Here is a 17,420-nt window from a genome sequence, read left to right as displayed (position 1 = left end):
TTAAAATCATGTATGAATAAAATTAAAATGGATCACCTGGTGATTATGATTTTTTAATTCAAAATTCAGATTATTCCAAGTTGTGTTCTTCTACAAGAGATCCAGTAGGTTTCTTTTTCAACTTTCATTGATTCGAAGCAATTTATACGTGGATCTGAATAAAAGGACACAACATCAGCATTATAAGAAATTGGAGAGCGTGAGAACTATTGTGCACTGATTTTAACTTGCATTGCTACAGAGATGTCAGACAGAAGCAGATCTTGTAGCCTATAAGAGGAAACTGAGTTTTTCTCCAGTTGTCCAAAGAAACAGAAGCTTCATTATCTACTCACACTGTGACTGGATGCAATACAAATGTCAGAAATATAGTCATCAGAGACATATTACAGCTTCCACTCTATTCAAACTTACTAACTAGTGACTGTAATTTAATACAGTAGTCACTGAGGTGTTAGCATGGAGCTATAGAAATTGACGTGGTTTTGTACTTATTTTAATTATAGAGATATGAAAGGAGATTGTTATATACAGTATCCAAATCTCTCTTGTCTTGTCTAAAAATGCCATTTAAGTTAAGCCAAAACCATAGTATTCAAGCTTGGGTAGATTTCCACATATTTTAATTTTAAAATTTAAAATTTAAATTTAAAATCCCTAACTGCTAGGATGTTTGCAGGTAGAACAGTTTTATTCTAACATGCTACTGGTAACCATCATGAGGTATCGCTGTGCACGTGCCAAAAAAACAATTTAATAACCCAGTCCTAAACAACCAGAAGAAAAAGACAGAAACAGCTCCATATGAGGGGACTGTACCTTGAAGAAATAACAGTCCCTTCCATCACATTCCAACAACAAACTTCATTCAGGTGACCCGAATGAGGCTTTTGTAGAACCTGAGAAAGGAAGGAAACGTTACTTAGTATCTTGGCTGTCCTGCTAGCTTCTTCCCTTGTCCTGATACTCACAAAGCAACATGTTCCAACTGACAGTTGTCAAGGCAAATGGTATGTTGTACAATAATAATAATAATAATAATAATAATTTGTGATAATTATCACCTGTTGCACTGCATGCAGTACAAGGCAGGAAGAGATCAAAGGTCTTCAAGTTAAGCTGCTCCACTGTGAAGAGCAGGAAATCCATGCCCAGAATGCTGGGGTCCTGAATGGCAGTAACCCTCACAGGGTTGTGAGTGGTGCAGTGTGGTTCACCACTGTGGCCTTGCCATGCATTGGCACTAGTTCCACAGCTACTGTCCTGTGGGGATGTTTCCAGGGAGATGTTCTACTGCACCATGTCCGGTCAGAGTAGATCCAGTGTAAATAAACACTTTGAGTTGCAGCAGACAGCATCAGCAAAGTCTTGACCGCCCCACCTTCGTTTCCCAGTCGGGCGGTCAAGCTTTGGGTCAAGGTACGAGCCTTGCTGTGGGTGGGGCAGACGTGTGCTTCGGCCCCAGTGTGGGGATACTCAGATGTGGGGGTATCACAGTAGGGGCCATGATGGGAGTACACTGCTTAAAGAAGCGAGGAAGAGGTAAGTCCTCCAGTGAGGGGCAGAGCCAGAGCCATCCACTGTGTTTCCCTAGGCTCTGCTTTTGGTCTCTGCCGTTCTCAGACTCCTTAGGCCATATTCCAGCTCTGTTGCTAAGATTAGTACTCTGGTACTAATGGCACTCATCTCTGACTTTATTATTTCCTGATCCATTCTGAATCCCAGTCTCACACCTCACCTGTTTGTACAGCCCATTTACTTTAAGGCCCAAACAATGGTAGATGTTTTCAATTGTACAGATGTTAAAAACCGAGAAAAAAATGTTCCTTTCGGTTAGGTCCTGCTTTTGGAAATACAAAAATTAATTATCACACCTTACCTTCCTGATTTTAATCACAACAAAAATGAGAATTTCATCTAAATCAAAAAGATCACGAGTGTGGCACATCTTCTCCTAATTAACACTTCTTCTTAATTACTTGGTGAAGGGCTGGTAATCCCAATCAGGGGTTTTTGTTCCTGCTTAGTTCCTAATGGCTTAAATCATCTTGTTATCATCTTAATTGGATCAATTTAACTGCTTCTTCCAGCTTGTCTGCTGATGCTGTAAACAGGTCTGAAAATCCCGCAGACACACTGACTAGTTCTCCAGGAACAGGACTGGAAACCCCTCAACCCTACGGTACTCATTCAGATAGTGTAAAACATTTCTAGGGTAAAATCACAGATTTATATTTCCAAATATTATACTAACAGCATTATCAATAAGGATAAAGAAAACTGAAACATTGTATTTTTTGCAAACTGTGATAGAAATTCCAGTTGTTGATTAATGATCCTGTTTCATGTTACATGCTAGTAGCTAGTCCTGAACAGAGCAGGGAACAGATAGATCCCAGTCATGTTAAGTTTGATTATAAGATAGTGCCACCTACAACACTTACAACACCAAACTTAATTACCTTGGAGAACTCCTATCCCAACTTCTGAGGTCTGACCAAATCAAAACTTAGACTACAAGGTAGAAATACAGCTCTGATTACAAATATCAGTGATTCTCATTAACTCATCAGTTGGGCAAGGGGTGAATGTCGTGTATAGGTTTTAATGTTCTGTTTAGTAAGCAGATATCTCATATCTCATTTTGAACGCAGTCACAACCCCTGTGACAAAAGAGCTGACTCAGAGTCATGTTGATTTATTGTGCCATTAAACACTTAACTATTGTTGTTATTGCACTACAGATGTAATTCCAACAATAGTTATTGTTCTTTGTCCTAAGGGAGCTGTAGTGCAAATGAATATCAGAAACAGTCTGGGATAAAGACAAGTGCAACATTCTGAACAAGACACACTTTTGTTGGGTGGGTAATGTTTCACAATCCACATGAACTCTGCAAATGTACATTTCAAGCAGACATGAAAGGTTGAAACCTTCTAACCAAGCTACAGATGTGGATTAATGTGGAGAGAGAGTGACCCAGCTCTATAGTTAATCTCTACTGGCACTGGATGATGCAGGCTGGCTGTTTGATCTAAGCTAACTGTCTAACTAAACTAAGTTTGACTCTTGTTTGTGAGGAGCAAAACAGGAACATTATAAGTTACTGATTATAAGTCTGCAAGTTACTGAGTAGCTTGCTCAGGTGTTGTGATCAGTGGTTGTTGTATTAATATCACAATAATAATAATAATATAATAATAATATTTCCTTACAGTTATATAGTGCTCTTCTGGACACTCCCCTCAAAGTGCTTTACAGGTAATGGGGACTCCTCTCCACCACCATCAATGTGCAGCATCTACCTGGAAGATGCGACGGCAGCCATAGTGCACCAGTACGCTCAACACACACCAGCTATCAGCGGAGAGGAGAACAGAGTAATGATGCCAATTCTTAGATGGGGATTATTAGGAGGACATGATTGGTAAAGGCCAGGGGGAAATTTGGTCAGGGTAACACCCCCACTCTTTACAAGAAGCCATGGGATTTTTAATGACCACAGAGAGTCAGGACCTCAGATTTATGTCTAATTCTAAGGACAGCACTTTTCAGAGTATAGGATCCCTGTCACTATACTGGGGCATTAGAACCCACACAGACCACAGGGTGAGCGCCCCCTACTGGCCCCACTAACACCTCTTCCAGCAGCAACCTTAGTTTTTCACAGGAGGTTGTGAGTTGTAGGGTGATATAGCTGCTGGACTGGAACAGTGGCGCAGCTGTGTAGCTGAGCTCTCAGGACTGTCTAGCTCTAACTGTGCCTTTCTCTCTTATAGGGAAGAGAACCCCTGATGCAGAAACACAGGGCAGAGAGACTGATTCCCCTGAGATTCACAGTTTCTCTCGAAGATCAGGGCTATCCTGCTGGGCTATCCTGCTCAGGTTTGAAAAAATGTCAATATCCTGGCAAAGAGAAGTCAGACGCTAAGAGAGTAACTAAGGAGTGTGTGAAGAGGCAGATTGATTCACCAGACTGGTATTTCTCTCTTGAACAGCTATGAACAGCAGTGGCCTGTAGAGGCTACTCTAGATTGGCTTAAAAAGGTGGTTGATCCCAGTGTGTCTCCATGCCCCTTGGGACCCCATGCTCTCCTCCTGTTGCTTAATCTGGATGCAATCACAGAATAGTGTTTAGTTCAGAAACATCTGGAGCAATGAGACATTCTGGAGACACACAATAGTACTGTTTACCTAGGGCGTGACACGACCATTGAACTGCACATAGAGGAGGGCAGAAGCTCAAGTGGCTGTTGGAGAAATGTGGAAACAGGTATGATGTTCTCAACAACCAGAACAGGGACAACCCACTCAGGTCACAGAGCTGCTGGAGAAAATAGAAGCGATTGTACGAGGAATGAATGGCTGTTTTTATGCAATTGAGGAATATTTTTTACAGGAGATGGAGAATAGAAGATCATTGGAAATAAGTAAAGGAAGAATGGTACAGGAACTACTGAAAAAAAGGTTGAGAGCCTGACTGGGAAAGAAATGAAAGGTGATGGAGGAGAAGAAGAGGTGTGGCATTACGCAGGGGCATGTTCAGTGTGGAGGCAAAACTCTGGATGAAGGGCGATGCGTTATTTTAATAGTCACAGCTGTTCTGGCTACTTAAGGACAAGTCACAGCTGCGAAGGCTCTTTAAAAAAAAACTGACACCCCCCGAATGGACGAGCAGAGCAAACCCCTGGAAGGGGAGGAACTTCCACTGGCAGTCCCAGAGGGATTGTACCCAAGCGTAAGGCCATTGTTTTCTTCTTTTTATATTCTTTTTGCCTGTTCTGTCATGCATCTCTATCTGGGCAGGCTGACCATTTTCACACATCAAGTTTGAATTTGTTTGGGCTTTGTGCACCCTGCTCTTCCAGACTGGACCCTGTTAAATAGGGTAAGCCCAGCCTGGATGTCATGGTGCACAGCGGCACATTTTTGTCTTTGCTTTTTATTCTTGGTTTTCCCTTTTTTGTGTTATTTTTGGTTCTCCATAACCTCACACCAGTACTTCAAACCCTCAGTAGGGGCGTTGACTAAATACCGTTGTTCATCGCGGCTCCTCCCACTCCCACAATGTGACAGAGGGCAAAGGGAGAGGTGTTGAGCTACAGTTATTGTGAGTTTCTACTCTGTCCTTGATCTAGTGACACACAGCCCACTCTACTACTCACTGATTTTATAACACCTTTCTCATATCTTCCTCCATCTGGGGCATCACATTCCTTAAAATGAAGTACCTTCCTTGTCGACTCTAATGATATCCGTCAGATGAAACACTTCCCTTCCTGTGGAAAAAGAAATCACACTGAGTCTGGCTGATGATATGTAAGATCATGGTTCTCTCATAGCAACATGACTCAGGACTGTTAATGTCAGACAATATGAGCACGAGATTCTTGCGACACTCAGTATAGTTGTGTGAAAGCAGAGTCCCCTGGTATATGGTATATGTATATGTGTTTGTTGCAGTATTAATAGCTAGGGGTTTTGTTGGTGCTAAGGGCTGGCCAGTCCTGAATGTCTCTCACCTTCTCTACCTGAGGTCTGGTTTGTCCAGTCCTTACTATAGGCCACTAAGCTAAAACTACTTTTCTTCTAATTAGCATGCAGTTCAGTGTTCTTAAGACCGTTTCACCCTGTTTGTGAGTGAGTGTCCCAAGCCTTCCTAAAGATTACTGCATAAAATAGATACTTTAAGGCGAAGTGAGGACATAGGATTTGAGCCGTCAGCTTTCAGAACATTTTAAAGGTGTAGGTCAGTAGGTGTTATGAAAGCTAAGGGAGATTAAGAGTGGTAAGATACAGAGCATTTCTTAGACTCTCTCTGAGCTTGTCCACTCTGGGCATGTAGGCCTTGCAGGGTAAGACTGAAAGTCACCACAGGGGCTGGACAGACCAGCTGTGTTGCAAATTATTTTCCCAGCTGGGTGAAGGAACAGCATACCTCGTCAGTGTGTGTTAGAAAGACAAGCATTAGTGTAATCATGATGGAGTAAATGAAGAACACTCAGTGCTGGTTCACAGCTGCAGATGCATGGCCTTGAAAATGAGAGAACATGTGTAGAGCTCACAGAATACACAGAAATGAACACTGTGCAGAAAATCAGAGACAAATGTAAGAGTAATAAACAAGATAAGACATCCTGAAGGAAAGGGTCAGACTCTTTGTGAAAGAAAGGATATGCTCAATCTTTCCTAAAAGGGAACCAACAAAAGGTCTACTGTACAATATGGGCCTGAAGGAGTTCAACAGCTGTCTCTAATTTTTAGTGAGTTTGCTAAAAAAGCTAAAAGGTTGCATAAAAAGGTTAGCATTAATCATATGACCTAAGGTCACAAGATTATTTTATTGGCTGTCTCTTGGGGTCAAAGCATTAACCTGACATTTATGGATCACACACACTTTCTGGTGGGTTCAAGTATCAAGTGTCTGTTTTAAAATAGCAATATCTGCAGCCACATGTTATCAGGTCTCAAAAACTTTGAAGAATCCCAGCCATTAAAAATGGAGATAAAGCATTCAGACACAACTTCAGAAGAACAGGTTGTGCACAATGTTGTGATGATTTGTTGAGGTAAATAAATCTAAATTCTGTGACGATATATTTCCCACTTCTTTTGTTTCCACAGGTTTAGATGCAGCTCCAGGATATGCGTTTTTGGCACTGATGTCTAGAGGACATGTGAGTTGGGCAACAATACAGTAATGGGCAGGCCTTGTTGCCCACTCTTTTGGCTACCTTAGCTAGAGATCTAAGTGACCTTGAGAGAGGGGTTATTATTGGTGACAGAGACTACTCAGACAAACAACTCTGAATCAGTTGACTGAAAATCTCAATCTAAGGAGTGAATAGGCAGTTCATCAAGTACACTCCATCAAGAACAGAGAGGGATACTGTGTTCAGGTTGCAGTGCATGAACTCCTTATAACATCTAAAAATCCACTTACTGTATGTGAGTAAACTGGTGCAAGGAACATAAGTAGTGGCTTACTTAGCAGGAGAAATATGTCATATGATCAGATGAGTCACTCTTCAGCCTGATCTCAACAAGCAGACAAGTACATGTGTGGTGAATCCCAAAAGAAACCTACAGGCTCAAGTGCTTGTTTCCCATGCTCAATGGTTCAGATGCCCCTGATATGGTCTGGAGTGCATTTCACTGGCATGGAATAGCAGAGGGCAAGGTAAATGCCCGTAAATACAAAGCCATTCTGAATGCTCATATTCATCCTTTGGTGAAGCATTTCTATCCTAATGAGGGTGGAATCTTCCAGGATGGCAGTGTCCCCATCCACAGCGCATGAGAGGTCACTGAATGGTTTGATGGGCATGAGAAAAATGTAGACCACACAGTATGCCACGGCTGTCCCAGTCAGCAAATCACAACCCAGTTGAACACTAACCCTAATACTCAATCGGCCCCTGAGATCCACCTTCATCAACAAAACAATAAATGATGGAACTTCTCACAGAAAAATGGTGTTGTATCCTTCCAAAAGAGTTCCAGAGACTTGAAGAATCTATGCCAAGGCATATTGAAGCTGTCCTGAGGCTCAAGGTGGCACAACATGCTATTAAGATACTTTATTTTGGTGTTTCCTTTATTTTGGCTATCACGTGTATGTTGACAAGAGTCTGATTTCTTGGTTTCCTTAAAAAAGATTCATTTGTATCTGGTTAAGTAATGTGGCACAATGCAGGGAGTGTCTGGTGTGGGGGCAGAGCCCCGGATTAAGGAAGACGCGTTGCCGTGGAAACCACACCTGACGGGAATAAGTGAATGAACGGCAGGTGTAGAAGTGGTTTAAAGGGGGAAAGTACAAATGCGGAGGCTCTGCTGCGAGAGTGCCAGGCTGAAGCATGACAGTAGCGGGTGTAAGACGCTACTAGTTGTGGCGATGTTAGAAGAGCTTGCCGCCGCGTTTGAGTAAATCAGTGAGTTCGTGTGTGTGAGGGGACCAAAGTGGGTTGTGTGATAGAGGGACCCTCCCCCTGGTAATACATTGGTATTGGAAGCGAGTGGGGTCTATTTAGCTGCACCCTCTGGGAGATAGTGAAGTGGTGGCTGGGCACGATGTGAGGTGCGCTGGCAGCTGTGAGTTCATAACCTAAGGGCATGAGCGTGTTGGAGAGGGACAGTGTGGTGGGTCTTTGCACGGTGTGTAGTGTGGAAGAGACTTGGTGATGTAAGTAGTGTTTGTGCAACCCAACCTGGTGGAGTCAGGAGTGGACGTCAGGGCTGGAGGCGGACCTGGGAGTGGAGACACTGAGTATGAAACAGCGACCTAATGGAGTAGGAGCAGGAGGCTCCAGGTTGGGGGGGTTGGAGGCTCCTAGCAGTGAGGACAACAGGATTAACTTGGTGAACTTGAAACTCTGAAGTCAAAGGCCCCAGAAGTAATGGAATGTGGATTAGTGTATCCCGTTACCCTGATGAGGGGGTTAGTGTGATCACCACTCTTGGAGTGGGGGGTATTCTTGTATTTTGTCTTGAATTGCTGCCAGGTTCTCCCATTGTGGTCCAGCTAGCAGGTTAAATTATGACTACACAATGGTTTAAGAGGAGCTCCACCTCAATGCTGTAATAATGTACTGTAAGTTAAATATGCATGCCCATGCAATTGCTCATGAAGTTTTGTCTTATCTTGAGATTTTGTTGGATTTCACATTCAATTATTTGCCAGGCATCCTTTCTGGCTGGAATGCATTGCTTACTATTTGCATGTATTCCTATGGGGAATAAGTTTATAATTTACATGATTTTGAATTATGCTGCATTTGTCATGAATGCATCTTAAGCATCTCGTGTAAAACAAGATCATGTATATACGGTCACAGGCTAGCTTTAGGCTATCTAATATATTCTAAAGTTAAATTCTCATTTTTCTTTAATCGGTGGATGTTAAAGTGATAGCAGTGACCATCTGCAGGTGTTAAAGCCCATTGCGTCATCAAGTGATTTTCACCCAACACAGGCTGTTGGATCACCTAGAGCTACCAGTGCATGCACAGAAGAGCACATTACATAATTGCAGTTTTTACTCTGATGTGCTATTTCCAACCACACTAAAGTATCGCAGTACACACAAACAAATTAAAAACCTGATCATGAGCAAATAGAAGAAAAAAAGGAGCACAGTCCTGTCACTTCCCATTCTGTTCCAGATGAAAAAACTTCAACAGCACCACATTTGTGAATCAGCTCTGTTTGACCATCCAGACATGCTTCCCTCTGCTGACCTGAAGAAGAAAAACAATCTCAGCGCAGCACTTCAGTTGTTTCTCTGGTACCTTTCTCCATCCTGACAGTCCCAAACCGTGGTAATATACAAAGTGGTTCCTTTATATTTCCTCTGCCCCGCTGTCTGCTGTCTGCAGGGCATTGAAAAAAGAGCTCAGGTGGATAGCATGCGTAGGCTGCAAAGGAACAATAGGTTTATTCCATGCTGAAAAAAGAAGAAAGAAAACGCAACGTTTTGGCTGTGAAGCCTTCTTCAGGTGTGAAAAAAAGAGCTCCCAGCTTCCTGATCTCCACTGTCTTGTACTGTACTGTATATTGTCTAGCTGGCCGGCTGACCCACTCTCCAGGCACTCTGGTATCGAGCTAAAGCTCCAGGACTTGAATGAGGGGCAGGAATGTCTGAGTGATTAACTATTAATTTTATGTATCATGATATACATTGTGGGTGGTGTGGTGGTGTGGTGGTGCAGTGGTTGGCATTGCTGCCTCACAGCACTAGGGCCTCTGTTCAATCCCTGGGATGCTGTGTTCTCTCCATGTTCGTGTGGGTTTCCTCCAGCTGCTCCGGTTTCCTCTTACAGTCCAAAGACATGCTAGTCTGAGAAAATCGACCCTGGTGTGAATGTTTGAATGTGTGCATGTCTGTGTGTCCGGTCCAGGATGTGTTCATTAAAGTTCTTAAAAATCAAAATCCCAACAAAGTAAAAATAACACCCCAAAATCCCAACCATCACTTGCGCCTGGTACCCCCTTTATATAATAAAAGGGAAATTAAATTAAATCCAAGAAGCATCAAAACCCCTCAACAATAATCTAATCAATAAATGAGCATCTAGTGAATTTATTTTGTATATGATCTTCTTTTCTGTCCTCTAATAAAATGTTATTAGGAACTTCAAACCCTGGAGAGCAGCACAGAAAAAAACGAAATCATGCAATTGGAGGCTGTAGTATTAAAATGTATTTTTTGATTACATTTAACAGATACTTCCCAAGCATATTATTGGTTTAACTCTTAGCAATAGCGAAGTACACCACAGGATAATTACATGAACTCTCAATTAATTGTTCCAAAGCAGCATTTAATTTATCATCTGAGCTCAGCTGATCTGGTCAACCTTGCGGTAAATGCGCAATGTGGAAATTTCTCTCATGATCACCAGCATCCTCGTCTTGCTGAAGTAGTTATATAAAGATAAGACGCTAAAGACTCTTGAAAGCCAAGAAGATCGATTAAGTGTCGGAGAAATTAAAATGTTTTAACTGATTTTGTACCAGTATTTACAGTATACTCACCAGAAGAGTGCACTGTGTACCAGTGTAACCTGTGAAAATGGAAAAATCACCTACTGTACCTCTTCTAGCACCGCACATCCACAAGTAAACTTATATCTGCACATTTCACTGACTCTTCTGTTTCACCTTCAGGTGAAGCTACCAGCATTAACAGGGAAACTGCAGTTAATCACTTATTTTTATATATACAGACATTGTATCTGGATGTACAATACAGTACATGCTTTTGAAAATCATGTTGGGAGATGTCTATGACCATAAAGTCTGTAAAGTCTTTACAGTACTATCAAAGTAGCAACAGCAATAAAAATAAAATTGTAAAAGACTTCTAGATATTACAATAGAGCAACTAGAAATATGTCTACATATAAATTTATGAGAAGCTCTACCTGACGATATGCAGTGTTTAGGCTGTAGTGCTAAGAATTGTTTCATTTTATGTGTTTGGGGGTGGAGTCTGTAAAGAAAATAAAAACTTTATAGTACTGTATTTCTATTTATAGAAAACTCTTGTATTTTATGAGGACTTTGTTTTAATGCTGCACATCCCTCAGACAGACAACACTGCCAGTCATCTGTAGATGGACACACAAGATCTCCCTCCTGGTGAGCAGCTCCAACTCAACGTTTGATTTACTACAGGAGGGAGGAGCAGATTAATAGTAGGCAAAATCTGCAACAAACCGCAGATCATCTCCTCCTTCACCACTTTCATCTCGGAGCTCCTATCACCTGGCACTCTCTGCGATCTCTTAACTCAGATGCTCCGTTACAAACTGTCCACTTCATGGTTTACCGAGGCTAAAACTTCACATCTTACTAAATGTATTTCTTTAAAAGTTCACCCATATTAAATCCTTAGAAAAAAACTATCTCGGAAATTCTGAAGCTCACCAATATTCTTCCATGCTATTACTGCGTATTTATTTTGTTAAACCATGGTTTACAGTGGTTTACGAGCTGGGTATTGCTGGTCAGTCTCCACACGATACGTCACTACCAATATAGGGTAAATTTTATTTTTAAAAGCAATCCGTTTCATTTACAAGTTGTTAACAAAAGGCATTATTTTATATATCAATAAGAGGCTGTGGGAAATTATTTTTTAAGAGCTAATGCAATATTTTAACTTTACAAATTCTACAAATATCACTGTAAATATTTCCAAAAAATTAATTACCCCAACATCTTGTTAATTTTAAAAAGCAATCCGTTATACTGGGAACTTGTAGCTGCAGCTGATCGCTGTTTACAAAACCAACTTCCCCCAACGCTGAGGTCTACACATGCTTACTAATGCTTTGATTATATTTCACAACACTTCTATTTGCCTTTACCAGGGTGTAAAACTGGCAGCTTTAAGGCTGTGAAAAAGGTTAATAATTAGCAGTGAATGATACTGGAAACATTGCAGCAGAGTGATGCCAGACACAATAAAGATGGTCAGTGGCAAGTGACATGCTCACTGTAAACTACAGAAAAGGTGCTTAGGAACAATTCATGAGGAGAGACACAGTGGCTATCATTTGACTTGACTTGGTTTGTAATTGTTTATGTAATTGCTTTATTTATGTTTTTGACAAACCTTGGGCCCATTAAGTCCATTAACCCCCCTTAATGCCCCCCTTAAAGCTGATCACAGCAAAAGGATGAGGAAGAAAGGGCTTATGAAGGGAGTCTGCTTAGAATCAGCTGGTGCCCTCGTTTGCAAACAGCTAATTACAGCAGGAGTGCAGGCCTCTTGCAGGTCAGATAACCCCTTACTCTCTGATGGACTGACATGTGAAAGATTTATTGAGCTCAGACCCAAAGCGACACTTTGAACACATGGTGTCATGGATGGTGTCCCCTAAAGGTAGGAACTGCTTTAAGAAGTTAGTTTTGTAGCAGACTACTCCACCTAGGAATTGTAAGGGCACTAGGACTCATTTCTTCCCTGCCGCAGGTTCTTTATATCTCCCAGAACCATCAGTGCACCCACAGACCAGACAAAACGTATATAACTTCCAACTTACATACTGTAACAATCCATTTTGTTACTATAATTCTCTCTGAACCCATTACACTAAAAGTATCTCTAAGTGACACACATTCACAGACCACATGAATACCATTGACCCCAGTTACCCAAAAACCCAGTCTCCCAAAGGAGCAGTCCCTGGGTCTTTTCCTGAAACCACCCCTGGTCAGTGACCCAGCACACCTAGAAAGAACTCTGTGAAGTCTTAGGCATCCTCATCAGATTTCTCCGAGTCCAGTGTCCAGTATGGAGGGAGGAAGCCCCTCTGCTGCTCTCTGTGGTGTCCCTGGTGTCTGAGTCCTCTGCAGTGTCCAGTGGTGCAGTCTGTGTTCCCCCAGTTTCTTTTGTCTCTGTCCTTCAGGTGGATCCTCAGGCTGGGGCTTATGAAGGGCCCAGGAGTCCTTGTGGGGGTGTGGAAATGTTCTTATGATCTCCTGGGTGTGGTGGGAGCTAATAATAATAATAATAATAATAATAATAATAATTGCTTACAATTATATAGCGCTTTCTCTGGACACTCCACTCAAAGCGCTTTACAGGTAATGGGGTCTCCCCTTCACCACCACCAATGTGCAGCATCCAGCTGGATGATGTGATGGCAGCCATAGTGCGCCAGAACGCTCACCACACATCAGCTATCAGTGGGGAGGAGAGCAGAGTAATGAAGCCAAATCATAGATGGGGATTATTAGGAGGCCATGATTGGAAAGGGCCAATGGGAAATTTGGCCAGGACGCCAGTGTTACACCCCTACTCTTTTCGAGAAACGCCCTGGGATTTTTAATGACCACAGAGAGTCAGAACCTCGGTTTTACGTCTCATCCGAAGGTCGGCACCTGTTTACAGTATAGTGTCCCCATCACTATACTGGGGCATTAGGACCCACATGGACCATAGGGTGAGCACCCCCTGCTGGTCCCACTAACACCTTTTCCAGCAGCAACCTTAGTTTTTCCCTAATGACTCAGGGTTAATTAATAAACTGGCTGTATGCATATAGACAGGTGTAACAAGGTTGTTAGTTCTTACCCTGTTCTGGAGCCCCCTCCCAGTTAGACTTCACTCCCACATGTCTCCTCTGTACTGTGGTAATTAATAAGTGTCTAAGCAGGGAGAACCTTTGATCAATGCGAAGCTTGGAGAACAAAAACAGATGCAGCAACTTATTATGGAGACACTGGCCATTCATTGCAAATTAAAAGTCCTTGACACCTGCTGTCCCACACCCATTTTTTCACTCTGTGGCATTAGTAACCTAGCGACTCCTTGATTGAACACATGGTCCCAAAGTAGTGGTTTACTTGAACTAAAAAAACTGGGATCACTTGAAGTTTTAAATCAGTTTTAAATCATACATGATAAATTTCACCAGTGTTAGGTGATGAATCTTAAAGTATCTTAGTATTGTATGTTTGTAAAGTAAAATGGTGGTGTTTTCACTTCATGAAGTGATTTTTGGTTTTTAAAAATGTTTAAATCTAGAAAGGCAAAACCATACTTCTATTTTATTGCATCTTCTTTTAATTATGTTAAAGCTTCATTTTTCTTATCAGTGAACTAACATAATAAACCCAACCAAAATCTTATGACTTTTGAAATGAAGGCAGCCATTATTGAAGTCTGATTTTTATTATTTTATATTATAGTGAGACCACTAGTCTGTGTGTGCGACATAAACACCAAATCAAGCAAGCTTTGAACTCAATGTCACCTTGCTGTGTGCTGAATGAGCATGTTGACTTGTAATAGTACACACTCCCTCTAAACAAATACTCAAGACTGTGTAACTCAAACCCTTGGTAACAAAATCCATACATGTCTTGGGAAACAAAGTGTTGCACAACTAATATGCTTACACAATGGCAGGAAAGAAAAGCATTAAATGACATATAATTGAGAGAAATCTGCCATGGTCTCTATGATGCTGTAGTACATGTGCTGCTCTTGTGCAATATTTTCAGAAAATGCAGTTTTTTAAAGCATATTTAAACATGTCTCAACATGTAGGATAGAAATACAGCCTATCCCCTTGCAAACATACACATATTAAGAATACAAATATTTGGTAAAATTAGGAATCCAAATATTTTGTTTAATAGCGATAATTTAGTTTTTGACTGTCGTTCATTAAAAAAAATTCAAAATTATACAATAAAATAGAACCCAGGGGAAATGTTATTAGACAGAAAGGAAAGAAACAAAATACATCAATGTATATATAATATCCCACAAAATGCCAATTTAAACAAATGTTGTTTAGGTGAGATTGGAACACAGATGGCAGACAGAAGAGCAGCTTGAGAGGATCAAAAAGAGAAATGTTTACCAGAACACGACAGTCAGACTTCTACTTGACGAGCTTTTGTAAGATGTTCTTTGCTTTCAGCAACAAGACTTTGGAACAGATCAACAGGAGCATAAGAGCATGTCCCAATGCTTGTAATGTTAAAGCACATTCAATAGAGGAAAAAACAGTATTAAAGATATGCATTTACTGTACATACATGCCTACAGATCCAAAAGGGTGGGAGAGTTTGCATTCCTTATGCAATAGTGTACATACATCTTCAGCGTACAAACTCCATACTTGTAAAGTGATTGGATGTGACTTGTTATTTCTGGATGTGGAGCATTCCAGATGAATAAAATTCCTGAAAATCAAGAGCACAGTATTGTTTAAAGAAAGAGCAGGTTCCATCCTGTGAGAAGGTGGTAGGTTCAGATAATATGGAGGCTCTTCTCTCAACTCCAATCCCCAGAATGCTGCTGGAATGATCTGCTGTGCTGATCTGCTGATCTGACCAATTGGTAAAAGACAATCTGTCAACATGACATTGACTCCAAATATACAGCTGGGGAGGAACCTTGTCCGTTATAAAAAAAGCTGATGAAAAGATTCAAAAACTCTTGTGGCCTTCACAAAATCTTCATATGAACATCATCAAGGCCAAAAGGAAATACAAAGGGGTGTTGAGAAAGTTAAATGACAACCTAACTATAAATAATTGGGAAACGTCTTCTTTGAAATTACATTCCACAGCCTTTTATTGATTAACAGAATGGGACTGTTAAAATAGAATTTAAAGATAATCAGAACAGTAAAAGTTGTGAAAATCTTTCTAAAGAACCATCAGATTCCCAGTTCAGGTTCAATTTCAGCTGAGCTCTACATCACCATTGCTGATTTATGATTTAATTGATCTGTTTGTTTTCAATTTTATTTAACTTCTTTCTTTGGTCACTCCCAACTATCAAAAATACCCTACTTCAACGGTACAGTTTCTAATAACTTCTAATAGCTTCTCCTCCACTTGCTTGGTGTTATTTGTGACTAAACAGATCTTACTAGTTGATCAATTCAGGATGAACAGACAGAGGTGGGAATGACACTCAGACACACACTAACTCAACACATGCCCTGAATGAGGGCCTTTCTGAAACTCAGAAACTGGCACAGGGCTGATACCATTTAGAAATTCTGTTTAAGAATTGAAAACAAAAATACCTCAAACAGAAAACTTAAAATCAATTAGCCCATGATTAAGAGCTTAGCTGCTGCAAGAAACAGAAAACACACTGTTGTCCCAGGATTGAGAATCACTGGTATAGATGAATCTAGGTAAGAAAACGAAAGAGGTTATTTATATTCATTTTGTATATAGCTGAACTTAACATCTCTATTTCCAGCAAAATTAGTGAAACACAAGTTGAAAATTCAGCTCATATTCTTCAGTACATTTTCACAGTTAATGAAAAATGTAAAACCCATGCAATGACATTGAAGTGTTAGATACAAATGTGTCAAAGGTACAGCCATTGTTAAGAATTACTGGCAGTGTAGCAGTAATTCAGGACTGATCGGAATAATTATTAAACATAAAGAGCACCTCTTACATCACAGTCTCAGATCCTATAGAGCCTCAGAACTTCATTCCTATAGATCAGTCATATTAAATAGTTCAACATTGCTGTTTCACAATAAAAACTGAATTTAAAGATAATGATAATAATTGCTTACACTTATATAGAGCTTTTCTGGATACTCCACTCAAAGCACTTTAAAGGTAATGGGGACTCCCCTCCACCACCACCAATGTGCAGCTTCCAGCTGGATAATGCGACAGCAGCCATAGTGCGCCAGAACGTTCACCACACATCAGCTATCAGTGGGGAGGAGAGCAGAGTTATGAAGCCAATTCATAGATGGGGATTATTAGGAGGCCAGTTGATAAATTTGGCCAGGACACTGGGGTAACACCCCTACTCTTTTCAAGAAATGCCCTGAGATTTTTAATGACCACAGAGAGTCAAGACCTCAGTTTTACATGTCATTCAAAGGATGGTGCCTTTTTACAGTATAGTGCCCCCATCACTATACTGGGACATTAGGACCCACACAGACTGCAGGGTGAGCGCCTCCTACTGGCCCCACTAACACCTCTTCCAGCACCAACCATAGTTTTTCCCAAGATGATCACAAAAATTGAGGACTTCATAAACTTACTTTACAGGTAACCGAATTATGTCATTCTCTAAAAAGGGCGTGGAGTGAGTAAATAAAACAGCTGTAATACAAAGTAGCTATTATTGAGTTCTTCAGCGTCATTAATTTGACCCCGAAATAAGCCTCTCTGAAGAACACAGAAAGGAGGAATTCACCTGATTTACTAACTTTATTACATTTACTAAATTCTTTAGATTGGTATAGAGTTAACCGGCTACAATTGTGGCTGAATTTATCCGGGTTTTACAACCTTTGGTAATTTGTTCTCACAATAAGAACAATCTGTGAACCTTCTCGGTAACGCAGCTAAATCTCCTCCAGGAGCGGGGGCGCGCCCGGGAGTGAGGGCGCTTTGCCTTCAT

At 41.0% G+C, this 17,420-nt stretch overlaps 1 long non-coding RNA gene across 1 annotated transcript; it reads right to left on the bottom strand.

Moving 5' to 3' along the window:
- Nucleotides 1–11,534: 11,534 nt before the first annotated feature.
- On the bottom strand, nt 11,535–14,669 carry LOC148657270 (uncharacterized). The gene is made up of 2 exons (XR_015940917.1): nt 13,584–14,669; nt 11,535–13,004 (listed from the first exon to the last, which is right to left on the bottom strand). It is a non-coding gene; the product is annotated as an uncharacterized LOC148657270 (long non-coding RNA).
- Between the last annotated feature and the right edge of the window lie 2,751 nt (nt 14,670–17,420).

The sequence above is a fragment of the Lepisosteus platostomus genome, chromosome 8 (genome assembly GCF_059453375.1).
Source record: "Lepisosteus platostomus isolate fLepPlt1 chromosome 8, fLepPlt1.hap1, whole genome shotgun sequence".
Lineage (NCBI taxonomy): Eukaryota > Metazoa > Chordata > Actinopteri > Semionotiformes > Lepisosteidae > Lepisosteus > Lepisosteus platostomus.
The sequence above is the reverse complement of the archived record's forward strand: the minus strand, read 5'-3'. Positions and strand labels throughout refer to the sequence as shown.